This window comes from Alligator mississippiensis, chromosome 13, assembly GCF_030867095.1.
Source record: "Alligator mississippiensis isolate rAllMis1 chromosome 13, rAllMis1, whole genome shotgun sequence".
Taxonomy (NCBI): domain Eukaryota; kingdom Metazoa; phylum Chordata; order Crocodylia; family Alligatoridae; genus Alligator; species Alligator mississippiensis.
In genome coordinates this window covers 20,332,684-20,359,633 of record NC_081836.1, presented here as the reverse complement: position 1 = coordinate 20,359,633, position 26,950 = coordinate 20,332,684, and the positions used below count along the sequence as shown (strand labels likewise).

The 26,950-nt window shown below is 50.1% G+C and overlaps 1 long non-coding RNA gene across 2 annotated transcripts in view; it reads right to left on the bottom strand.

Annotated features, from left to right (window-relative positions):
- Positions 1-16,710: 16,710 nt before the first annotated feature.
- Positions 16,711-26,950, bottom strand: part of LOC109281549 (uncharacterized) — a 28,741-nt gene continuing 18,501 nt past the window's right edge. Inside the window, exons 2-3 of one of the 2 annotated variants that reach the window (XR_009456225.1) lie at positions 19,879-25,404; positions 16,711-17,496 (exon numbers count right to left, since the gene is read on the bottom strand). This is a non-coding gene — a long non-coding RNA (uncharacterized LOC109281549). Of the gene's footprint in view, positions 25,405-26,950 lie in introns of both variants that reach the window. The other variant, XR_009456224.1, reaches the window with a different exon arrangement.

Below are 26,950 nucleotides of genomic sequence, written 5' to 3'. Positions count from 1 at the left end.
AGATGGTGAAGGTGATCAGCTCGTGGTCACTGTCACCCAACTTCCCTTCGATCATTAGGTCACTGATTAGGTCATCCCCAGTTGCCAGTACCAGGTTAAGCAGCGTTTTATCCTTAAGCAATGACCACTCTTCATGCACACCATTCACCTTCCCTTCCTGGTCCCATATCACCTTCACTACTAATGCTCTGAGCCTGTCAAAGTCAGCACCTTTGAAGTCCAGGACTTCAATCCTGCTTGTTGATTTATCAACTTTGTGGCAGACAGTGAACTCGATAATTTCATGGTCACTGTCACCCAGGTTACCCTCAATGTTCAACCACACACTAGATCATCTCCCTTGGACAAGACCAAGTCTAGGAGAGCATTACCTCTGGTTGGCCCTTGCATTTCCTGGATCAGAAAGAGCTCCTCAATCACAGTTAGGAAACTACATGAACAATCTGACCTAGCCAAGTGTTTCTCCCAATCTATGTCCGGGTAATTAAAGTCACCCATGACAACCAAGTCCTTTGCATGCGTGGCCTCTGTCAGTTCTCGAGAGAACTCCAAATCTAGCTCCTCCCCTTGGTTTGGTGGTCTGTAGTAAATGCCTACAGTTAGGTTTCTGTCACCTTGCCCCCCCACCCCCCCACCCCACCAATACCTTGACCCAGAGGGTTTCAAGCTGCTTATCTTTGGAACCAATGTCAGCCTCCAGAGAGGTGTGCTGCTCGCTCATGTAGAGAGTTACCCCTCCGTCTTTTCTCCCTACTCTGTCCCTTCCGTGCAGGGTGTAGCCCTCTATCTAATCATGCAAGGAGTCCCACCAGGTCTCTGTGATCCCTACCAGGTCATATTGCCCGCTAGAGAGCAGGAGGGCTCCTGCTCATTCCTGGCATTGGTGTACAGGCAGCGGAGGCCTCCAGCTGACACCCTTGATTTCCTGAGCCGCTGTAGGAGAATTGATTGGTTAGCATTTTTGGAAACAGTTTTGCTAGTGTCCTCCACAAGGGAGCTTTTCTGCATGCCAGTCCCTGGGCATGCTCCACTTGGAGTTTCCTCATTCCCCAGCAAAGACAGTCTAAAGCCTTGCCTAGTAGATCAGCCATCTTGACTGAGAACAGGGCCTCACCTCTCCGTGTGAGGTGAATTCCATCTCATCCTAGGAGTCCTGTCTCTCTGAAGTGTGTGCGATGGTCGAGGAAACCAAACCCCGCATGGTAACACCACCACCTGAGGCACCTGTTAACTCTTCCATGCAGCCTTCTCTCCTGGGTCCATGACCTGCAACAGAGAGCACAGAAGAGAAAACTACTTGAGCCCCTAGTCCCTTGAGCCCAGCCCCCGGAGCCCTGTAGTCACTCATGACCCAGTCAGGGTTACCGCTGGCCGTGTCATTCATGCCCACATGGCTGAGGAACATGGGGTAATAGAGGGATGGACAAGCCTGGGGATCCTCTCCACAATGTCTCAGATGCAAGCCTCAGGGAGACAGCAGACCTCTTGGGCTAAGGGGTCTGGATGGCAGATAGGTCCCTCCGTACCCCTCAGGAGAGAGTCCCCCACTACCACCACTCGGCATCTCTTCCTAGGGCTGGGAATACTTACCTCCTGAAAACTTACCTCCTCCTCCAAAGTCTCTATTGGAGTCTCCTCATGCATAGTGAGGGGAGCATACCTATTATGCAGTGCCAGGGAAGGAGTGGCCCTATCTCTGTGTGCTCTGGACCTGGAGATGACTGTTTTCCAGGTAGCTCCAGATGGGTCTTTGTGGCCAGTCTTCTTTGTAGCCACCTCTTCCCTCTTGTCCTCCACGTTCTTCCTCTCTCCTCCATTTCCCTGTTGATATAGTCTTCATGGGCCCTGGTCATGCATAGCTGGCATACATCCTCCTCAAGCTCCCACACGTGGCCTTCCAGGAACTCCACTAGGGAGCACATGCCACAAGTCGGGGTCCTCCTGTGTTCAGATGTTAGCAGCTGCTGCTGTGACAGGCAGCGCCCACAATCCAGGGCCAGGGCTGCAGGCTCTGTCTGGGTGGAGGTCTCGGTGTGCAGAAGCTGAAGCTGACAGGCACAGCAGATCACTGCCATGGCTGTGAGGTCCTTCTTGTACTTACCTGTTCCCAGCAGTACCTGCTCTTTAGGCCTCTGGGCTCAGGCAGCTTGCTTGGACCAGCCCTCTGGACACCTTCTGCATGCCCCTCCACGTGAACTCCTGCACAAACTGCTGCACCTTGGTCCGGCTGCACCTGTTTGCATGCTCTGTTCACACAGCTCCAGTCACAGGGCTCCCTGGGGGGCTCAGCTAAGTAGGGACCTGAGTAGGGCATTCCCCTCCTGGGCTCCACTCAGCCAGCACATCCCACCTGGCATGGCCTCACATGCATGCACGCATGCATGCACACACACACACGCGCACACACAAACACACACGCGCGCACACTCCCTCAGCCCCCTACGAGTGCCCCTGCACTCACCCGCCCTGTCTCTCAGCCCAGCTCTTACCTCCTGGCTCTTCACTGGGGGCGTCTGGGTCCAGGTCTTCGGCTCCCAGGGGCACAACAGGCATGAACCCGTGTGTCTCCTCTGGGGAGCAGGCTTAAAAGCAAGGTGGTTGGAAATGCATGACTAGTAGGTGATAGACCTCAGACACAAGTAGTTTGGGCACTTGCTTGCCCTGCATATCACAAAGATGGTGTGGGAATGGGAAAGGCTGATATTACGGCCTGTTGCTCATGTTGCTGACTCAAGCTCTCAGCTGAATAGCTCGCTTTCTCAGAAAGGGCTATGAACCCATAGCTCTCTTACTTCCTAGTACAACACGCTAACCACTATGCCACAAGTTGGAAAGGTTATCCAAACCTTTTTACAGCACTCCTTTTGAAACTTGCCCCCTGGGCAGCCAAGTCAAGCTGACTCCCTGGGCAGCATATAGGGCCAAGTGCAAGCTAGAGTGTGTGTGGTTCAATGAGATGGATGCTGGCCTAGAAAGAAACAGACTCTGAATTTTAGCCTGGAGCTTTTCTCCCACTCAGTCAAGAACTTTCACCTCTACTTTCTACCCTTTTGAACCAATGACTATTAAATGCAAAGGTCAGTGGCTCCCCTTCAAAAGGAAGCCTAGACAGACCTCTGGGTAAAGTCTGATCTGTGGTGTGGTGGTTAGAGCATTGTGCTGGAGAGTTAAAGAAACTCAGGTTTAAACTCCCTCTGGGTGGGTATGGACTTAAAACTCAGGAGAACCTGTAGATGTGTAGCAAGGCTGCTTTGAAATGCTGTAACTATAGAATATTGGAGCAGACTTGATTGAGTTTGCTGGAACTTGCTAATCAGCAGCCTCCATGTTCAGCAAGCTTTAAGTTAAAACACCCCCACTTTCATTTTGAAGCACAGGGATGCTGATACATGAGATGCTACGGGTGCTTTAATTAGAGCAACTCCAATTAAAATGCACCCCACCACCACCATCACCACCTTCAGATCACATGTAAAAATGCCCTAGGTCTCCAGCTTCCTGGGCAAATGCTCTATCTTTTCAGCTCTTGAGGCTGAAGCATGAAAATATTGGTATCGTTATCATCCTCCCTGCACTTATCACTTTTTCCATAGCTTGCATGTGTCCATAGCAACATACATGTGTAGCCTGTACACTCAGGCTTATGTATCCCAAGTTAAAAAACAGGAGCCAAAACTTGCCAGGCAGATGGCTATAAAATTGCCAGTTAGATGTGCAAAGGGAAAAAGAATTCTGCCCTAAAAGATTAATGTAACCTTCAGAAACCTTACTAAACATGGGCAGAAAATGCATGCCAAGTTCACTTAGACAAATAGTCTGGTATCTGTCATCAGTTCAAATCTGTCTGTGGCCCTGGTTAGTAAACAGGTCACAGAAAGGTTCTGTTTGCTATTTTATTGTGAAACTTCTGGGTATTTTCTCATAGATATCACATGAAGCATAATTCCTAGGGCATATAATTTCACTGGAACTGTAATTTACCCTCTGTTACAAGACTGGTATAAATTTCCTTTGAGTCTTTTGAAGGAGACATAAAATTAATGCTTATCAGGACTGAAAACATACCCAATTTCTATTGCACAAATGTTCAGTTCTTCTCAAGTCACTTTAGAAACTTCTTTCCTTTTGGAATTAAGGGCTAAATTGTAACACCTTATTGTTCTCTGTTCTATCTGTTAGACTTCATCCAGTGTAATTTTTAAAAAAAAATGCTGTTAGAAATTCTTGTTTAGTTTCTAATCATGGAATCCAACTTTAAGTTTTGCCCTAATTTTTTGACATGTTTGGTACAAGTACCAGTCATTCTAACAGCTTCACAGCTGAAATTTTTATTACCCTGAGTGCTGGTAGTCAGTCTGCTTGATGCTGTATGGTATATAGAGAAAGCTAGAGGCTTGACCCCAAAAATCTTCCTTTCTAAATAAAACATAGACATTACAGGTCAAATGTAGTTATTCCTGTAACAAAAAGGGCACACTAGTTGAAGGACAGAACAACATGTAGCAGTAAATTATTTTTTAAAATATTTTTTGTGTTTTGGGAAAGTATTTGAAAATGGAAGATTTTGGTCTGTGCATCAGCAAGCTACTGTATGACAGGAAGATACTTTATTTGCTTGGTTATTTGTAAGTGACCAGTCATGGAAAATGCTTTTTTAATCAGGTTGCAAATTTAAACTGGGCTTAAAACACTACAGAAACCAGGCTCTTCTCTGCCACAACCCAGAGCATCTAAATCAGGGGCAGGGAAAATATGGCCCGCAGGCCCACCAGACCATTCTATCTATGCCACGGGGCATCTACAATGTTTAGAAAATTAATAGTTATCTGCTCCAGGCTCCCTGTCAAAGATGACAGGATCCAGGGGCAGTAGGACTCAGGGGGAGCTGGCAGAAGTCAGGAGAAAGGCCAGGCCAGCCCCTATACCCCACCTGGAAGTGTCTGCCTGCAGTAGCTTTCGCTGCACAGGGCTGCTCCAGTACCATGTGGCCCCTGGCTACATCACTGGACCATGGGAGCAGGGGTGCACTGGTAACCCCGGGCCAGGAGGGGTGTGTGTGTGTGTGTGTGTGTGTGTTCATAGGGTGAGTCCCACAAGCACCCCCCACCATACACATGCACCCATACCCCCCTGGCACTGCCATACATGCAGACCCCCACACCCCCTCACACACCCCAGCCACCATCCCCACACACACACCCCCCACAAACCCCATACTCATCCACCCCCCACATATCCACACCCACATGCTCTCTCACCCTTCCACAAAACCCCCCACATGCCCAAAGCCCCCCACAGACCTATATCAACCCCCATGCCCCTCATACCCCCACTGTTTACGGGAATAAGATTTCATTTAAAGCTATTGTGTGATCACCTCTATGTACACTACATGTAAATCAGGACAAAAATATTTTTTAAATCAAATTAAATGAATGAATGTTGTAGATGACTGATTTTGAGAATATAATTTATTTTTCTGGTTTTGAGATGGCAAAACCCTCCCCTTGCTGAAAGGAGTACTTCCAGGGGCAAGGGGAGGGACTTCTGGGGCAAAGGTTGGGGGTTAGGGGACAGGACTTCTGGTTCCAAGATGGCAACCTGGGGCTGGGGCACCTGTCAAGGGGTGGGGCTACCCATGCGGCCCTCAACAGCTTGCCAGAACTCAGTAAGTGGCCCTGCACTGAAATAATTGTCCATCCCTGATCTATATTGTAACTTTTTAATTAACATTATCTTTTAGTAATGCAATTCCGTAACAGAGGACACCGGTTTGACAGATATCATAAATTGTTTGTGTTATTAAGTCTGAAAAGGGGGATTGTTGAATTTTAGCCTTATGATTCAGTAAAATTCTGAAACTGCTACAATACACTAAGAAAACCTCCTCCGACTGCACACACCTAATAGTCACCTGAAACCCCACACTAGAACTAATAGGAAGAACCACCAAACAGCGGCAGCCTATACTTGACAAAGATCAGACCCTGAGTGAAATATTCCCAGCCTCTTCACTCCTGGACTTCATTAGCACAGTACTCACAAAACAATCACTCTCTCTTCAATGTCCTCATTTTCAAGGAAAATCTATCTACCGCCTTTAAAAAGTGAGTTTGGGAACAAAAATTCATAAGCTAGCTGGACACAAAGAACCAAAGACTAACATTATTTTATGGCACATTATCTGACGCCTGAATTCTTTCCAAATATGAAAGGGGAGACTGGCCTGCTTCCCTTTCGATAGGCTGTGATCTCCTAGCAATCAGCTTCTTTTCTATATTGTGTCTGACTTCTTGCAATCAGACCTGAGGAGGAAAGCCTTGCATTGAAAAACATATCTAACCTTATCCAACTACACGGTTGGTCCAATAAAAGATATCACCCTAAAAATCCTTATGTCTCATTAAAATTTAAAGGTAATTCTATCAAATTTTGCACAGTTTGACTGACCCAACATGAATGTGTAAAATGAAACTCACAAGAAACTGAAATACCAATTTTTACCTGAAATGTAATATTAGATTTCACACAGACACTTCAACAGGCTGATGAAATATGAACAGTTGTTACAAATTCTACTTTGGAGATATTTGCTAACTGGAAAATTACAAGCTCTCACTCCAAGCTGCAGCCAATCATCAGATGACCTGCTGCTGGATAGGAAGTGATTCAAATAATAAACATGTTGACACACCTGTTTTCCTTGTTCTGCAGCTTATGATTAATACTCTCAACCCCCTCCCAGCATTTCTAGGGCAGGCACTTCAGGAGGATCCACTTAGTATCAAAGCTGCTCAACAGAAAACTCCTTTCATCTGAAGAACGCAGTCCTTAGTTTGCCTTAGACCAGTGCTTCTCAACCTTTTTTGTACCAGGACTCACTTGTAAGCATCAGTGGCCAATCCCAACCCAGTGCTCCTCACTCCTGATCTCCTGCCCCCCCGCAGGCCCTAGCCTCTGCCCCTGTGTGTAGGGCAGGAGGTGGGGGTGTAGGGCTGGAAGGGGTGGGGCGGGGGGGGGGAGGGTTGGTCCTAAGCAGCCCCTCGCAAGCTGGAACTCTGCCAGCCTGTAAGGGAAAAACATGGTTTCCCACATTTTTCTCCTTTAAAGGATAATGCATTTTTAAAGTTTGTTCACGTCCCTTTCATATATTCTTGTTAGCCACTTTTGCATTGTGACCCACAGGTTGAGAAACACTGCCTCAGAACATTTCTGCTCCTAAAAGAAGCTGTTTTAATAAAGGAGGGCAAGAAGGGGTGCCAGGAAAAATATCTTCCACTTTTTGGAGTCTGTGGTGGCATCTACATGTACCATTAAGACAAAGCAATAAACTCCAGTGCTTACTGTGCCAGAATTAATTGCTCCCAGGCACCTTGTTTATTTATGTGCCCAGGACCACAGTATATTGAGCCAGGATGGAGCTGACCCAACTGGAAGGGGACCCCAGGGTATCAGTTTGCCAGCCAGGGGCTGCTCCAACTCAACTCAACCTGCTGTGAAGGGGTTGGTTTGGTCACAAGGCTGCTTCAGTGTTGGGCTAGCCAGCATGTTAGCATCTATGTGGGCAGTGCTGCTGTATAAAAACTGCACAGCAGTTTAGTATTTGTATTTACAAGTACTACTCTGCTGCAGAGTTAATTAGTTTTCTGTCACCTAATAGGGCCTAACAAATGTTCATGTAGACAATAGATGCTTACTATGGAACTAATTACTCCACAGTAAATGTCTTGTGTAGATGCACCCTGGGTGAAAGAATTATCTGTCAATTAACAGCAAAGGAAAGAAGGGCAGCTAGCATCACCCTGAATGGAGATCAGTACTGTCCACTACTGCCAGTGTCAGCTCAGGGAAGGTTGTGGTAGTTTCACATAGTAGTACCTCTGCAGCTCAGAGAGCTCCTGAAAGGCAGGGAGACTTCAGCAGCAATTTTTTTCTGTGCTTGGAAAATTCTAAAGGCGCTGACAGATGCACAGCTCCCCACTCTAACTCATAGCATTTCACAGAAAGCACCATGAATTAGAGCAACCCCCTCAACCCTACAGATGTTCATTGTTGGGTCAGGGATGGACCAAGCTCCATTTTGGAGCTGATCCAGCAAAGGAGTTGTCTTCTTACAGCCTCTCTCCCCCAGCTCTGCCCCCTACTCCCCCCAGCTCTGTCTTCAGGAAGGGAGACGGAGTTGGGGAGGGAGCTCCAGGCTGGGGTTTGCCCAACCTGAGATGGAGCGGGGGGGAAGTATGAGGCAGGGAGCCTCCAATCCACCCATGCCCCCTTCAGCTCACGCTGGGCAAATCCCAGCCCACAGCTCCCTCCTCCTCCCTCATCCCCGCTGCTCTTCCTTCCTGCAGACAGCACCAGGGGCAGGGATAAACTGCATTAGCCTAGCCCTGATAATGCACAAGGACTGACAGAAGTTACTTAAGGTGCTCCACTTTGGAGAGCCTTCATCTGATCCCTCATTAGATGAGGGTTAATTTGTCACGCAATGACCACTTTTGAAGCACTACGCAGCTTTGTATGTGTCACTACTGTCAGTGCCCTAAATTACCGTCATTTGACTACATGCTACCTGACTGAAACATTAGCACGTGTTTGAGAAGTTCCCTGAAGAGGAAAATCCACATTAATATGTCTAGAGAAATCTTTATTGTTATAATTAAGTAATATTATTTGCAGAAAAGTTAAATAGGTCTGATTCTCATTCACATGATGGTCCCTTTGTCCCCCCCAAGTTGTGAAAAGCAGCCTTACATTAAATGAGATTCAAGGTAATCTATGTGTCTTGGTTACTTGACTATTTTCTTCCCTTCTGCACTGAGAGTGAAACTGCAGATATCACCAGTTTAGTAGAATCATAACATGGAATATAGTATTTTCACACCATCTTGTTCACTGACTTCCCTGCTTTTAAGTATTAAAGATTTGTGACCCTTTTCAGGCTTTCTGGTGTGACAATGCCTTAACATTTCCAGAAGATGGCCTATCCTTCCACCAACAGTTGTGTAAACAGTTCAGACTCCCTTAGTGCCTCTTGTTGAGCTGCCAGCCAAGGACAGTCCCACCTCCCCTACCTGCAAGATAACATGCAAACCCTGATAGTACTCCAAAATTCTCAAACTTTTATTTGCTCTTTAGCCATAACCAGCCCTGTTTCTCCAGAGCAGCCTTGGTTTTTGCCTGAGATTGTAGGTGAAAGGCATTTATTAATGTATGTGCTGTCAAGTTGTATGAAGAATAATAGCAAGGGATGGTGAGGAGTTGACATTTAAGATCTAGCTCAGCTAAAGAGGAAATTGAATGTCAGGGTCTCATCCTCGGCTCACAGAGCATTCAAGCCAATCCTCCAGTGCCATTTGAATCATAGTCTGCTTAGTGGAAACCATGGACTAGAATAGCAGCAAGTCCGCTGATCAGAAAGAAGCCCCAAACTGGAATAGCAGCGATCTGTGATTTAGGGTTAAAACAAATTGGCCAGTTTGTGAGCATAAGATGTGGGCTAGAATAACAGAGTCAAGGCTGAAGAGCATTGGCAAAGGTGTGTGTGAGGTGCTCAGTCTGACTGAGGTACTGGGAGAATCATAGAACTTGTCAAAAATCCTTCTCCAAGTGTTATTCCAAAGCATTGCGCTTTGTGGTAAGTGCAAAATACCAGACTGTTGCAATTATAGTTCAATGATGGGTGGATATGGGTAGCTTTTTGGCATTTATGCTCAAAAAATGGGGCTTGCAACATCTTTTTTGATTATCAGATGTATTTGGAACAGAATGAACCTTTGTCCCTTTGTTATTCTTTCAAGTAAATGCTATGGGTCACTAGCCATGAAGAGTACTATGAAATGCACTCTGGCATTTTGTTAATGATATACTCTGTGTTTGTTCACTCTCTTCAGTCACGTGATCTTTTATCTAGAGAACATCCTGTCTCTCTGGCCTAAACCAGTTTTGAGGTGAAGGTGTTTTGGACTCAATCCAAACTATGTGTGTCCTTTGTCTTTCTTGGAATGGAAATTGTGCGTCATTATTAAACTAGTTGGTAGAGTAAGTATTAACTGTTTATGTAACTGTATTTTCATATTGGCTTCATCTCAGGATTTATTAAATATACTGCTGAATGATGTGTACCTAAATTATAACTCTCCCTGCCCCCAAACGCACACATCTTTGGTATATTTCTGGGCTCTGAAAATTCCTTCCATCATAGCTAAAGACAAAAGTTAGTATAAGAGCAGCAGATTTCAAAGATGGAAACTAAGCACATTTCATAGTTTCATAGTTGGTAGGGTTGGAAGGGACCTGAGCACATCATCAAATCCAACCCCCTGCCGTGGCAGGAAAGAGTACTGGGGTCAAACGACCCTGGCAAGGTGTTCATCCAGCCTCCTTTTAAAGACTTCCAGGATAGGAGCCAGCACCACTTCTCTTGGAAGTTGGTTCCAGATTCTAACTGCCCTGACAGTGAAGTAGCACCTCCTGATATCTAGCCTGAATCTACACTCGGCCAGCTTGTGACCATTATTTCTTGTTATTCCTGGTAGTGCTCGAGGGAACAGGGACTCCCCCAATGCCTGCTGGTCCCCCCTGACTAGTTTGTAACAGGCCACTAGATCCCCCCTCAGCCTTCTCTTGTGTCCCTTAGCCTCTCCTCGTAGGGCCTGCCCTGCTGACCCCTGATCATGCGGGTGGCCCTTCTCTGGACCCTCTCCATGTTGTCCACATCCCTCCTGAAGTGCAGCACCCAGAACTGGACGCAGTACTCCAACTGCAGCCTGACCAGTGTTGCATAGAGGGGGAGGATCACCTCCTTGGACCTGCTTGAGATGTATCTGTGGATGCATGACAAGGTACAGTTGGCCTTCCTGACTGCGTCCCCACACTGTCGGCCCATGTTCATTTTGGCATCAATAATGACTCCAAGATCTTTTTCTGCCTCTGCACTGATGAGAAGGGAGTTCCCCAGCCTGTAGGTATGCTGCTGGTTGTTCCTCCCCAGGTGCAGTACCCTGCTCTTGTCAGTGTTGAAACCCATCCTTTTCTCATCCGTCCACCCCTGTAACCTGTCCAGGTCTGATTGCAGCCTATTCCTCCCTTCTAGCATGCCCACTTCTCCCCACATCTTAGTGTCATCTGCGAATTTGAACAGAGTGCTTTTTACCCCCTCGTCCAAGTCACTGATGAAGATGTTGAACAGTGCGGGCCCGAGGACCGAGCCCTGCGGAACCCCACTGCCCACATCCCTCCAGCTTGAATAAGACCCGTCCACCACCACTCTCTGGGTGCGGCCCTCCAGCCAGTTAGCGACCCATTTGACTGTGTAGGTGTCAATGCCAAGGTCCCCTAGTTTTTTTAAGAGAATGGTGTGCGAGACAGTGTCAAAGGCCTTTCTAAAGTCCAGAAAGACTATGTCCACCGCACCATCTACATCCAAGGCTTTTGTGACCTGGTCATAGAAGGCCACCAGGTTGGTCTGACAGGACCTGCCTCTAATGAACCCATGCTGGTTGCCCCTAAGCATCATCTCCCCTGCTGGCCCCTCACGGACATGCGCCAGGATAATTCTCTCAAAAAGCTTATCCAGTACCAAGGTAAGACTAACCGGCCTATAGTTTCCTGGGTCCTCCTTCCTCCCTTTTTTGAAAATGGGAACCACATTGGCCCTTTTTCAGTCCTCTGGCACATTTCCAGAGCACCATGAGCGCTCGTAAAGCCATGCCAGGGGTCCCGCAATTACCTCTGCTAATTCCCTCAGCACTCTGGGGTGGAGATTGTCAGGACCAGCTGATTTAAATACATCCAGTCCCTCCAGAAGTTCCCTGACTAGGTCCTCTCTGACCCTAGGCCTGGGTACACCTTCCCTGGGGCCTATCGGGGTCCTAGTGGGGGGGATGACCCGATCCCTGCTCAGAAAAATGGGGGCAAAGAAATTGTTAAATAGGTTAGCTTTGCTGTCTATTGCAAAGACCAGATTTCCTAGCATGTTCTGCAGAGGCCCCATGTTACCCGGTACCTTCTTTTTACCACCTACGTATTTAAAAAGGACTTCTTGTTGTCCTTGATCTGGGTAGCTAGTCCCAGTTCCATCTCCACCTTGGCCTTCCTGACAGCCCCCCTACAGTCCCAAGCAACAGAGGTATAGTCCTCCTTGGTGATGGCCCCTCCCTTCCATTGGGTGTATGCCTCCTTTTTAGCTAGGAGACATTCCCGGATGCTTCTGGTGAGCCATGGGGGCTTTTGCGCCCTCTTGCCCCCTTTGATCCGTGTTGGGATTACCTCCCTTTGGGCTTAGAGGATCGTCTCCTTAAGGAACGACCACTCTTCTTGGACACCCAACTCCCCTCCCCTCCAGGACCTCAGTGTCTCCCTGACTATTCTCCTCACCTTATTGAAATCCACCCTCCTGAAGTCTAGGGCTGCTGCCTTGCTGCAGGCCTTTGCCACCTTTGCGCTGGATGGTGAATTCCAGCAGGCGATGATCGCTGTCGCTCAGGTGGTCAAGCACCCGCAGACCCCTCACCAGGTCTTCACCCATGGCCAGGATCAGATCCAACAAGGCATCTCCCCTGGTGGGGCTGTGCACCTCCTGGGTTAGATGGAGGTCCTGTATCTCGGCTAGGAACCTATGTGAGTGGTCAGACCTGGCTGACTGCTCTTCCCAGCAGATGTCTGGAAAGTTTAGATCACCCATGATGACTACGTCCTTTGACCTAACTGCCTCCGTGAGCTGACTTAAGAATTCCTGGTGTAGCTCTTCCCCTTGGTTGGGAGGTCTGTAGTAGACCCCCACCGTTAAGTCCCTTTCCCCTCAACCTCCTTGTATTCTAACCCAGAGCACTTCAGTCTGCCCCTCCTCTGACCCAATGCTACTCGTTGAGGATGTGTATTTCTCCTTGACATAGGACGCCACATCCCCATTTTTCCTCCCTGTCCTATCCCTCCTGTATAGCCTATAGCCCTTGGTATTCACCGCCCAGTTGTGCATTGGGTCCCACGACGTTTCGGTGAGCCCTACTATGTCTGGGTTGGTGTTAGCTAGCAGGAGGGTAAGTTCCTCCTGCTTGTTCCCCATACTACGAGCATTAGTGTAGAGGCATTTGAGGCCTCCTGAAGATGCATGCACTGTCCCCCTAATCCCAGTACTACCCAGGCCCCTGTTGCTTACCTGGGTATTTGTTCTGCTTGTCATTGATCTAGGCTGAGCTGTTCCTGTGAGTGATGCTTGGTTTAGTGGTCCAAGGCTTCCTCTGCCCTCATCTTCCCCTTTCCCCGATGAGCCTAGTTTAAAGCCCACCAGAGGAGATCAGCCAACCTAGAAGAGAACACACACTTACCTTTGGGGGAAAGGTGAAGCCCATCCCACCCGAGCATGTCTCTCATCCTTATGTCTGGGTCATTGTCTAAGAAGACAAAGCCCGCCTCGAGACACCATTTCCAAAGCCGCAAGTTGACCTCTATGAGGTCTAATATTAACAGTTTTTACTTTTACATGTCTGTATGTCTGTATCTACTTTAAAGGAGAGAAACCCAGGAAACAGTTGGTTTCCCTTTTCAGGCTGGCGGAGTTCCATAGGCCTGTGCAAAGTGTCTGGTATTCGCTTCTGATTCAGATTTGACCAATTCAGGGGACAGTGATTCTATTCAATGATTCAAATCTCTGTCCCAAATCAGTTCGGCTGAATCTGATTCAGAAATTCAGCTGCTGCCAAATCAGCTAAGTCTCCGAATCACACAGGCCCCATCCCCTGTCCGCTCTCCCAAGGGAAAATAAAAGCTCTCAGTCACCAGCTACTGCCCTCCACCACCCCATGCTGTGTGTGTGTGTGTGTGTGTGTGGGGGGGGGGGGGGGGGAAGGCTCTGCCATGAGCTCTCTGATCCCCTCTTGCTCTTCCAGCTCCCTCCCCCTCATGGCTGCCTCGCCTGCCCCAGCTCCTGCCCATAAAAAAAAGCCCAAACTCACTGGCTCCTGCCCAGCAGGAGGGCAATCCCTGCTGCCCCCCCACTGCCCCCCACTGTGAACTGGGGCTGGGCACAGCAACCATGGGGTGGGGTCTGAGAGAACTGGCGGAGGTTGGGGGGCTCATGGCAGAGTCCCCCATGCAGGGGGGGCAGCAGGGGGCAGTGGGAGTCACCCCCCTACCTGGCAACAGCTGGTAAATAGGGGCTTTTTTTTTTAAACACCCGGGAGCTGGAGCCAGGTGGGGCAGCCATGGGGGGGGGGGGGGCACGCTGGAAGAGCGGGCGGGGTATGGGGGACACTCAGGGGGGCTGGGAGAGCAGGTAGGGGATGGGGCCTGGCAGGGGTCCCCCCATGGTCCCCTCCTCCCTCCTCCTGCCCCCCTCCCCTGCCCCCTACTTTTCCAAATCAATTCAGAGAGCTTCAAATCGATTCAGATCCTTTAATTCAATTAAATTCAATTCATTCAATTCCAATTCAGAGATTTGGCCACCAAATCAAGCTGAATCTCCTCCAAATCAAATCAGCACCCAAAGCTTCACACAGCCTTAGAGTTCTAGCCTGAAAGGGGCTACTTGTGGGGGGGAGCAGAACACTGGGGGTGCTATGTGCATGTACACATGCGCACACACAAATATAGAAATTAAATATTGTGTTTTACTGATACATTTAGAGAGAGAGTAGTGTTTCATTTTAATCACAGAAAAATGTGACTTTCAGGATTTTTAATCACAGAATTTGGGATTTTTTTATCAGAGAATTAGGGTTGTTAAACACAGAAAACCCGGATCCCTGGTGATGAAACAACTTAAACTTGAGGAAATGTCACACTGTCTCCAATCATGGAGAAATAGAAATTCTGGGTACAAATGAAATATCTACAGTTACAAAATCTTTGGCTCACATTAATAGAATACAGTTTGCTGACTGATTAAGAAAAGTATTTTTGTGGCACAAGGACTTCAGTACTGAGGAATTCCCCACCAGCCAAATCACTTTGTACTTAGCCTATACTCAAGTTATGTTCATGGCCCAGAGATTCTAAGTACAACAGTACTAGATTAGTAAGATTTCTGTACATCATAGTATCATAGATTCATAGTGCTTAGGGTCGGAAGGGACCTAAACAGATCATCAGGTTCAACCCCCTGCCCCAGGCAGGAACGAATGCTGGGGTCATAACACCCCCGCCAAATATCTGTCCAGCCTCCTCTTGAAGACCCACAAGGTAGGAGCGAGCACGACCTCCCTTGGGAGTCCATTCCAGAGCCTGGCAGTTCTAACTGTAAAGTAGTGTCTCCTGATTTCCAGCCTGAACCTTCTCTCTAACAATTTGTGGCCGTTATTCCTAGTAACCCCAGGTGGTGCCTGGGGGAACAGAGCCTTACCCAATTCCTGCTGACGCCCCCTTGTGAGTTTGTAAACGGCCACCAGATCCCCTCTCAGCCTTCTCTTGTGGAGGCTAAATAGATTCAGGCCCCTTAGCCTCTCTTTGTAGGGCCTGCCCCGCTGCCCCTTGCCCATGAGAGTGGCCCTCTTCTGGACCCTCTTAATGCAAGCCGCATTTGTCTTGAAGTTTGGCACCCAGAACTGGACACAGAACTCCAACTGCGGCCTGACCAATGCCACATAGAGGGGAAGGACCACCTCCCTGGACCTGCTTGTGATGCATCTGTAGATGCATGACAAGGTGCGGTTAGCCTTACTGACTGCTTCCTCACATTTGTGGCTCATGTTGATCCTGGTGCATAAGGTAGTCATTTAAAGGAAAATTCAGAGAACATATTAAGCTGGATCAGAAGACTTCCTAATGAGGTTTTTGAAAAGAGGTCCAAGGACTCTATACACTAGTTTTCCCACAAAGCTATGCCCAGTAAGCCAAAATGTGAGTGACAGTGTGCCAGCTACTTCTCACTTGCTCCCCAGACATGCAATAACACTTCCTCAGTGTATTTGAAATTAGCATAAGCTCCCTTGCACTTAGGACCATAGTGCACAGTAGTGCATAGTGCAGTAATGCATAGTGCACAGTATGGTCTCCCAAGGACCATAGTGCACAGTAGGTGCATCTGCACATGCAATTAATGTGCTCTAAGGTTTCTGCACAGTAAATTAAGGTGCAGTAAGATGTGGCCAGGAACACACCTACACTTGTGCCCTGTTGGGTGCAGATTTGCACCCAATGGAAGCAGTCAGCTGCAGGGCTGCTCCTGCCCTGCTCTGGTCCCCTAAAGCAACCAGAGGGAGCTGCAGGCTCTGGATGCAGGAGACTCCAGGAGTAGGGGGCTCCAGGGGCAGGATCAGCCTGGCAGAGGACTCAGGTGGCGGGGGGCAGGCTTAGCCTGGCAGGGGGCCCTGTTCCGGGACCCTGTGGCTAGCGCTTCATGGATGCTCCCCGCCCTCCCCTCTCGCAGCAGTGGCCAGGGCACCATGTCGATGAGGCACTCCCAGACCACCTGCTCCTCCAGCCCTTGCAGAAGGGCACCTGAGTGGTGCAACCCACAGGACAACCCCAAGACCACGCACACTACAGATAGTTTGCAATAAACACCAAACTTTATTTCCCTCCACCACACAATACCAGACCTCCCCTCCCTCCCCAACAACAGGCTCCCACCTTCTCTCCTTCCCCAAAAGCACACTCCTTCCCTCCCTCCCTCTCTCCCAGCAACACACCCCTCCCTAACCCTGACGTGCACCAACAATAAAGGACCTGTTTCCCATGCAACTACGTACAATATGCTATCTGAACTGTAAGAGGGGAAACAGTGGGATGGAAGCATCTCTGACATGGATAGCAGGGAAATGCATCCAGTATCCCAGCCTCTGGCAGCACCACTGTGGGTGTAGATGCTGCAGTGAGGCCAGGGGACTGGGGGCTCATCCAGGGGTAAGGCCAGGTGCTGTCCAGCCTACTCAGACTGTTCCCCCTCCTCCACCATGGGGTGAGAGCCAGAAGGGCCCGTGTGCAGAGCTTGCCCAGCTGTGGGCAACTCCAGTCCAGGGACCTCACGACAGCCAGGCAAGCAGCAAGCAGCAGCCCAGGTGGGGGTCCAGGCCACCAGGGGACCTGGCTCAGGAGGCCCTTGCCACTGATGGCAGTGCTGAACCTCATCACAAGCCCACTGGGGGGCTTGGCACTGAGCTGTGGGTGGCTGCCAGTGGGCAGGTAGGGCCAGGTGGCATGAAGCTGACTGCCAGGGCAGGATGGTATCCAGCACCCTGAAGTTCTGCTTGGTTGCCTCCACTGCCCGGGCCACCAAGGTGGCCTGCTTCTCCTGGGCTTCATGTATCCTCTCGAGGAGGGAGATGTACTTCTCCTCAACAGAAAGGAGCCGCTCTTCAAAAGCGCAGTCCTCCCTGTCCCTCTCCCACTCTGGATCCTGGGCTCACCAGGCCTGCAAGTCTTGACCCAGTCCTATTCTGTTGTGACCAGCTACTCCAACACCAGGTTCTGCTCCTGTATCCACTGCTGATGGAGGTGGCACATGCACAGGTGCATCCCCACCAGCAGCTGGTGATTCTCCTCTGGATCCAGATGCTGGATCTATAGAGCAAGGATGAAGAGGCTCTTTGTGAAAATTTGCAACATTTCAGAGATAACATGCACTGGACTGAGATGTTGTGCAGCACCTGGCCTCAGATCAGGGGTTATGCATGCACAGGTGCCCAAGGACCATAGTAAATTGGCCACGCATGCCCTGCCACAGGCAGCCACTGAATGAGCCTTCAATCTCCACTTCCTCCATGAGGGCAAGTGGGACACTTCCCATTTGTAGAAGACAGTCTGCCTTCCCCCTCTCCTCCCCAGGCTGGGCCAGGGCTGGCTTTTGCTGGTAATTGCCATGGTGGCTCCAGATCAACTCCCCCACTTCTCCTCCCTATAGGCCAAGCAGTTTGCTTCTGTGCTGTCAGGCCCATGGTACTTGGGGTCAGGGGGTGAGTCACTCCCATCTGGCTGGGATGTGGAGCTGATGACACCCCTGCTCCTCCCCCCCAATGGCCCTCCCCAGAGAAGCACCCCAGATCAGGGCCCTCACTATGCATGGGGTCACCTGGGTACACTGTGATGAACTGTTTGAGCACACTGAGGGGTGCCTGACCCATGACCCTGCTGCTGCTAATCACCATAGTATCCCAGAAGCTGTTGAGAACCTGGTGCAGGGTCCTGAGCTTCAACAGTGCCCCAAGTAAGCCCGTGCTTCCTCACGATATGCATTGCCACCTGGAGGGGTATTTCTGCCTACACTGAGTCTCTGACCCCCATGGCCAAGGAGGAGATCACAGTTGCCATCAATGAGTTTCTCTGTATGTGACAAGCCCCTAGCTGCCTAACTGGGAGGGTACTGGGCACTCAAAGTCCTGAACTATGTCCCACCTCCCTGTATACTGTGGGGGGAACCCAGACAGCCAGGCTGCAGCTTATCCAGACAGGGCATGGAGGAGAGGGAAGGAGGGGTAGGGTTCCCACCCCCCATGCAGGGCCCCTAGCTCCAGGTGTGCAGCCCGGAGGGCAGGTGAGATGGTGTGGGCACAGGTGGCTACAGTGCCCCCTTCCCTGCCTGGCCCTTCTCCCTATGTGGAGCTTACCAGATGGGCATGGCAGGAAATCCTGACAATCTGACTGTCCCCAGTAGTGGTGAGGTGGCCTGGCTGCCTGCAGTGTCACAGGGCACAAAGGCATGGTACCTGGCCTACCAGGCAGTGGCCCCCTCCAGGGAGAAGCTGGAGCTGCTTGTCACTGGGGCCATCCACAGCCTCACCTCTACACTTGGAGTGCACACCCAGAGTTGGTCGCCACAGCACAGGCTCTGGCAGCCCGCTTGTGCTCAAGTACACATGGCAGGACTTGCCAAAGACTGCTATGAGGTCACTGGTCACTTGCTCAATCCAGTTGGAGCCTCAAGTCGATATCTCTGGCTTTAGGGAGACCACCATTGCAAGTGCAGCCAGGGACCTCGGGGTCTCAGGGAGGGACTCTGGATGCCACCAGGGCTTGACATGTGCCCAGAGCCACGCAGCTGGAAGCATTGGCCCTGAGGGACAGAGCTGCGGTCTGTGACACTACTGCGGCCCGCACGTGCCTGCAGCAGAGGGCCATGGTGCCTGGGGATGAGGCAGCTGGAGGCACAGGTCCCAAGGGGTAAAGCCAGGGTCTGCAGTGTTTCTGCAGCCAGCATGTGCCTGCAACAGAAAAGCACAGTGCCCAGGGTCAGGCAGCAGCTAGCACAGGCCCCAGGGGTCAGGCTAGGGGTATGGAGGCTAGCCTGAGCTAGCTGCAGAGCTGTCCCTGCCACATGGCTGGAGGAACTCCCAGCCATGTGGCTCTGCCCCAAGCAGAAGGCTAGGCCCCTGCTGGTGCAGCTGACCAGAGCAGATTTCTTCCCAGATGTGTTCTGCCCCCACCCCATGGTAGCAAAGCATCCTACAGAACCCATACATACAGAGTTAATGCCCACATCTGTGTGGGCAGCTTCCCATGTCACAGAGTAGCCAAAGAGTGGCTTACACATGAAGGAGGGAGCATATTTTAAGAGGTGGAGCACTGGAGTAGAACTTATTGGGCATTTATAGACATGTTCCAGGAAGTGGGAGAGGCACTATGATAATTAAAAACACCCAAAGCATTTGTGTATCAGCATCCCTGCACTAAAAAATGGTGGTGGGCTGCTTTGAACTAAAGCTTATCAAACGAGCTTTAATTGAAAGTGCCCTGCCACCATTTTTCAGTGCAGGGACACTGATGCACGTGATGCTGGAGTCTGCTGGACCACAGTAATTACCACACTCCACCTGATGCGATTAATGGAGTCTGCTCTGACATGTCGGAATTACAGTGTGTTGGAGCAGCCTCCCTGCATGTGTATAGGAGTCCATTATTCCTAGTTCTGCTGGTGACCTGCTGGGCAACCTTGAGGAAGTTACTTACTTGTCTGTGCTTCAGTTTTCCTCTTGGCAAAATGGGAATAACACTAATCCTCTTTGCAGAATGATGGGCACATCTACACATTCATCAATGCTCCATAATTATGGCACATTAAGTTTAGTACCTGTAATGACAGATATTAACTTTATGCACCATAATCAGTGCTACTGTGCATTAGTACAGATGAACAGTTTGTTTGTAGATGCTACTGCACATTAGCCTAAATATACTGAGCATTAGCACAGGCTTTGCCCACCACACTACTACACAACAGAATTAATCTACTGTGTTTGAAGTGTCTCATGTACACAGCTACAGAAACACTATGAGCTTGCTGCATCTTTTCATCTCTAAATTGGCCTTCTGACCTCATAAAGGCTAAAACTTGGCTCGTGTTAAATGAACAAATTTTATCAAATCAAAAATAAAATTTGCCCTTCACAACCACTGTCTTCATTTCAGATGCAAACCTTGTTCCACCAAAAGAGGAAAACAAAGGCTATAATCCTCTCCTACATTTTCTTTTATGTCATTGAGGTCAGACAACACTGCAATCTCTGAGCACCTTGTTTCTTATATTGCCAGTTTCTTGGACCTTTATCTGTTGGATGATAAAAGATTACCTTAGAAATCAGTCCACTTCCAATAACTGCATCAGTCCTCTCATACTCAGGCTCCAGTTTGCCATCTACCACCACAAGTTGGCCTGGCCCCTTCTACTTGAAGCCCAGTATCCTGATCTGTCCCTTAGCCTCTATGTCAACGTGCATTTTGATGGAGCCTTTCAAATCTTCCTGATGCTTTGAGAAAACAAGACGGTGCAGCTCACACATGGAATATTTTTGATTTGCACAATCCTCTCCTGTAGTGGACAGGCATTGAGTTGTGAACCATTCTCCTTTCAAGCCACGAAAACAAATGATGAGAAAGTGTATGCATTGGTATTTTCACAAATGGCATAACATAGCTCCTTCAGGGTAGCACAGAAGTTAAGTTTCTCCTAAGAGACAAGCTGCATATGTGTAAGAGGTGCTTAAAGATGGGACAAGCAGGTAAGGGGGACTCATCATGATCCTCACACTCCTCATCCATCTCTTCTTTCCCTCGTAGTGCTTTGTAGTTTTGTGAAAAAGTTTTACACAGTTCATTTTAGTTCAGTAAAATGTGCCTGAATCAGATTCATGGAATTTTAGTTCTGGAAGGTATCTCATGGGACTTCTGGCACAACCCTCTATACAAAGGCAGGAATGCTATTCCTAAACCATTCCTGCCCAATGTTTATCTAGCCTCCTCTTGAAAACTTCCAGTGAAGGCAAATTTACAACTTCCATGAGCAGTCTATTCCACTACCTTCCTATTTAACAGTAAGGAAGTATTTCTTGATGTCTAATTTAAATCTATTTTTCTGTAATTTAAAACTGTTGCATTGTGGCCTATCTTCCGCAGCGAGGAAGAATAGTTATTCTTGCTCTTCTTTATAGCAGCCTTTCAAATATTTGAAATTGTCCCCCTTAAGCACATTTGACATGAAGGCTAGGAAGTTAACTTTTTCACACTCTTCATGTACAGCTTACCTTCAAACCCCATTATCATCTTTGTTGCTTTCCTCAGGACCACTCCAATTTCTTCACATCCTTCTTAAAATGTAGAGCCCAAAACTTCACACAATACTGTGGATAAGCCTTAATCAGCCTAGCATTTACTGTATTTACTCAAATACAAGGCAATGCTTTTCCTCCCTAACCAGTATGGGAGAAAAAAAAAAAAAAAAAAACAACTTTATTTTAAATTTGAGTACTAGCGTTGGGGCAGAGAGCTGGGCTCAGAACTGAAGCCAGAGCTGAGCTGCCACCTGCCTGGGACCAAATGATTCACTTGGCAGGTGAGGGAGCTTGCAGCCAGGGGAGCATTGGGTAGACCATGGGGTTCGTGGGAGGGAACAGAAGAGATACACAAGTGCAGCTCAGGGGGAAGTTCAGGGAAGACCACACCACCTGCACCCTCTCCTGAGCTGTCCTCTTTGTAGACCTTCTGCTGTGACTCCAGTTCCTCCAGTCCCAACCTGGCCCAGCTGGGACCTGCTGCCTCTTCTCCTGATTCACCACTATTGCTGACTGCTCCAGAGCTGGAGCACAGCTACAGCAAAAGATAAGTTGCACGGGGGGGCAGACAAGGTGGTCATACAGGCATGAAGAGGCATGGTGGGTCAAGGGGCAGGGTGACAGGCAACAGAGGGCAGACACAGAGGGACAGATGGCAGGGGGAAAATGGTCAGTAGGGGGGCAGGTGCAGGCTTGAGGGGCAGGCAATGACCCCTCTCATCTTACCATTGCTTTCCCTGCCACTGTGGCCAGGGGGTGGTGAATTTAAGGTGACCTTTGACTAATTAGATTCTATATATGGAATGTTATAAGACATTTATAAATTTTCTTTGTATTGATTCTACTTAGTGGAAGACCACCCTAAATTCAAAGCCATCTTCAATTTGGGTATATACAGTATATGCATATTAGAAAGAACTTTCACAAGATGAAGCTGTCCAGTGCATAAGCGAGCCAGTAACTGATTTCCATTAGGAGGAAATGACCATGGTGGGCAAATTATTCCATGATTGCCAACTGCTTGGCTTCTAACATCTCCCTCTGAAACAGCTAGTGCTAGCCACTGGCAGGCAGATGGCCTTGTGTGGATGCATCCATATGTTCTTAAGATTAAACCTTCCAACATATTGTTTTGAATTTACTCTTGATTATTATAGTAAAAACTAAGCAGAACTGGTACTAAACCCCTCCAAATGAAAGCCAAACCTCTCTAGTGAGAGTGAATAAAAATCGTGGCTTTGGGCACAAAGAGAAACAGAAATAGAAAGGTGAGTGATGTGAGGATCAAGGGGAATCTTGGTGAAAGTGACCATGAATTGGTCACCTACTTAGTTCACTGAAGAGCAGGCAAGCCCCTCAGTAAAACAGAAGTCCTTAACTTTGGGAAGGCTGACTTTTGCAAACTCAGATAATTGGTCTGTCAGGCAATTAGAGGCCATACCTCCCCCAGAAAAGGGAGTACACAAGGAATGGCCATCTCTCAAGAACATAATCTTAGGAGCATAGAGGAAAGCCATTCCATCTCACAAGAAATGCAGTCAATGGGCAAGGAAGCCCCCTTGGCGGAGTGAGGAACTGTTGGACCTAATTAAACTCAAAAGAGAAGCCTACACCAGTTGGAACACAGGAAGCGTCACCAAAGACGACTACTCAGCACTTGCCCACACCTGTAGAGAACAGTCCAGAAAAGCCATTGCACAAACTGAACAGGAATCAAGGACAAGGAAAAGTCCTTCTTCAGATACGTGGGAAGTTGAAAAAAGAACAAAGATAGCATTGAGCCGCTGTGAGATCTAACAGGACAACTGACATCTGACACGCAAGAAAGGGCCAATCTCCTAAATGACTTTTTTGCATCAGTTTTTCACCCTCCCAGGAGGATCACACTGTCAAAAAGGACACAAACCATCCTGGACTTGGGTGTTGGAGCCAAAATTGATGTGGATCAGGTGAGGGAACACCACTGGGCTGGCCCCAGCAGCCTTACCTGGGGTCCTGAGGGCCTCCCAGGGCTGCAGCTGTGGTGATCCTGCCACATTGAGCCTGGACAGAAATGGAGCACAGCTTTGGCTAGCCAGGCACCAGCTTTGGGCGGTGCACATTACTGCTGCATGGGCAGCTTTGCTTTTTTTTCCTCCATGGTACCCAGGGGGACAAAAAAAAACCCCTCCATGCTGCAAGGAGCAGCATGGAAAACAATGGAACTTGCAGTCTGTGGTGCCACAGATGTATCTGTGGTGGCACATGCTGCATGGCCACACTCATCTGGATGCGGCCAATGGGCACAGTCAGGTTAAGGGCTGCTCCCACTCTGCTCTGCCCCCCTGCAGCAGCCAGGGGAGACTGCAGGCTCCATCCTCAGCTGCCCAGGTGCCATCCCCAGGATGGCAGTGGTCATGGGGGGGGGGGGTGGCAGCCTCAGGCTGGCAGGAGACACAGATGGGCAGGCTCAGGCTGGCAGAGAGCTCCAGGGACAATCTTGCCTGGCAGGGGGCTCTAGGGGCAGGCTCAGCCTAGCAGGGGATGTGTTCCCAGGAGCCTGTGACCAGTGCACCCATGTACGCTTCTTGCCCTCTGCCCCAGCAAAGGCAGCCAGAGCACCATGTCCCTGAGGCACTCGCTGGCCACTTCCTCCCCCACTCCCCATAGTAGGGTGCCTGTGCAGCTGCCCATGGACCTTAGGACCACAGGTCAACCCCAAGACCACACACTATGGAAAGTGTGTAACAAACAATTAACTTTACTTCCCTCCACCACACAATAACAAACCCTGACACCCTCACAGCAACAGGACACTCTCCTTCCCTCCCTCCTCAAAAGCACACTCCTTCCTTCCCAACAACAACCCCGCTCCTTACTTCCCTCCCTAATCCTAACATGCACCACCAAAAAAAGGTCCCACATCCCATGGGTGACTGGTGCCACCTTATTCAGGGGGGGCATATGCCCCCCCAGTGACCAGTGAGTGACTGGCACTCCCGCCTTCCCCCTCTGCCCGTTGCCTAAGTGTGGCTGGTCAGGGGGTGCACTGGCGCTCTCAGGGGATACATATGCACCCCAGTACATCCCCTATGTGTTGCCACTGCCGCATCCCATGCAACTATGTACAGTGTGTTTTCTCAGCTGGTGGGGGTAGGGAGGAAACAGTGGGTGGAGGTGCCTATGGTGTGGATCCTGGGTAGAGGCATTCAGCACCCCAACTTCTGCCACTACCTTGGGTGCAGACACTGCAGTGAGCCCAGTGGTCTGGGGGCTGGCCTGGGGGCAAGGGTGGGCCCACTCAGACCTTATCTTCCATGGGGCCAGGGCCAGCAGGGCCCATGTGGGGACCTGGCCCAACTGTGGGCAGCTCCCACTAAGAGGCTAAATGGAGGGGAAAAGAGTAGTAAGTGATGGCCTATGCAAAGGGCTAGGCTGCTAGGGACCAGGCTCAGGAGTAGGCACAGAACCTCCTCCCAAGCCTACTGGGGGGATTGGTGCTGGGCCACAGGTAGCTGCCAGGGTCCAGGTGGGGCTGGGGCCAAGGCCAGGGACAGGGCCAGGGCTGGGCATCAGGTGGCACAAAGGGAACTGTCAGGGCCAGGATGACGTCCAGAAAGTGGTGGTCCTCCGCCATCGCCTCCACCACCCAGGCCACAACAGCGCATTGCTATTCCTCAGCTTCTACCATCCTCTCCAGGAGGGTGAGGGTCCTTTCCATGAGGGCACAGTCCTCCTGGTCCCTGTCCAGGTCCTAGCAGCACCAGGCCCAGGAGTCTGTGAAGCACTCCTCCACTGCAGCAACCAGCCGTTCCAGCAGCATGATGCAGTCCTTGGTCCAGTGCTGGCAGAGACAGCATGTGGAGGGTGCCAGCTGATGGTGGTGGCATCCTTGCAGCTGCATCTCCACCAACAGCTGGCGGTTCTCCCCTGTGTGTAGCTGCTGGACCTGCAAAGCAAGGAAAGAAAGGCTCTTTGTGAGTGTTTGCAACATTTCAGAGATAACATGCACTGTACTGAGGGGCTGTGCACTGCCAGCCCTCAGTTCAGGGGGTCATACACACACAATGGCTCAGGGACCATGATAAGTTGGCCGGGTAGACCCTTCCACAGGCTGCCACCAGGTGAGCCCTCCCTCCCTGCTTTCACAACAGAGGCAGGTGGGCTGCTTGCCACTTTCTGCAGGCAGCCTGCTTTCTTCATAACCTACCCAGGTCAGGCCAGAGCTGACTCCTGGTGGCAGCTCCAAACCAACTCCCCCCCCCCCCCCCCCCCACACACACACACACACACACACACACACACACCTTCTATCTACAGGCCAGGAAGTTTGCTGGCATGCTAATGGTAGCACGGCACCCAGGTCCTAGGGGTGAGGGGCTCCTGCATGGATGTGGAGCTGGTGATGCCCCCCACCCCAGTGGCCCTCTCCAGAGGGGTGCCCCAGACCAGGGCCCCCACCACATGGCCTGCACCCCAAGTGTATCTCTAGTCAGAGTCACTTGGGCACACCATGATGAGCTGTTTGAATGTGCCAAGGAGTGCCCAACCCACTACACCCTGCTGGTGCTGATCACCATGTTGTCCTGGGCACAAGTGAAAACCTGATGTGGGACCTGAGGCCAAGGCCAGGGAGTGCACCAGGACCTGGGGCTGAAGCCCTGAGGGGCCTTCCCCAACTGATTCTTCATGTTTTCTGGGCCGGGGGAAGGGTCTGACAGCCTGCCCATGCTAAAATACACATGGCAGACCTCACCATGGTCCATTGGGTCCAGAATATAGTTTAGCTACTGCAAAAAGGGCATGGACGTGCGGGCAGCCCTGGACTGACAGTTGAAGGCCCTGACTCAAATTCACTGCACCCACAGGACCTTGACCTTTACACAACACTGCAAGCTAGAGTGCTAGTGGCCACACACCTGTATATGCTTGGCCATGGCTGCATGTGTGTGCATTGGTCCTCCTGGCCTGGCAAAACTGCCACTGGACCTCCATGTCACCCCAAATTATAAGTTCTACAGTCTCCTTCTCAGTCCATTTTGGCCCCTCTGCTGTTGCAGAAGCTGACATGGCAGCTGATGCCAGGGCCTCAGGGGGCCAGACCAGGACTTTAGGTGCCTGCATCAGTTGGTATGTGTCCACTGGCAAGGGGCACAGTGTCTGGGAGGCAGCCTCTATCTGTAGTCCTGGGGGGCAGAGTTAGAGTCTACAGGGCTGCAGGGTCCAGTCCATTCCTGCAGCAATGGGCCACAAGCCCAGGGGTCAGGGCCAGGGTCTGCAGGGCTGCAGAACCTGGTATGTGCCCACACTGTTGGGGCAGAGTGCCCAGGAAGCAGCTGGCACAGGCCCTGGGGGTCAAATCAAAGGTCTAGAGGCCAAATTCAGATAGCCAATGAGATGTCCCTGCCACCTGGCTAGAGAAACTGCCAGCTACTTGGCTCTGCACCAAGCAGGAGACTGGCCCTCTCCTGGTGTGGTAAACCAGGTGCTGTTTG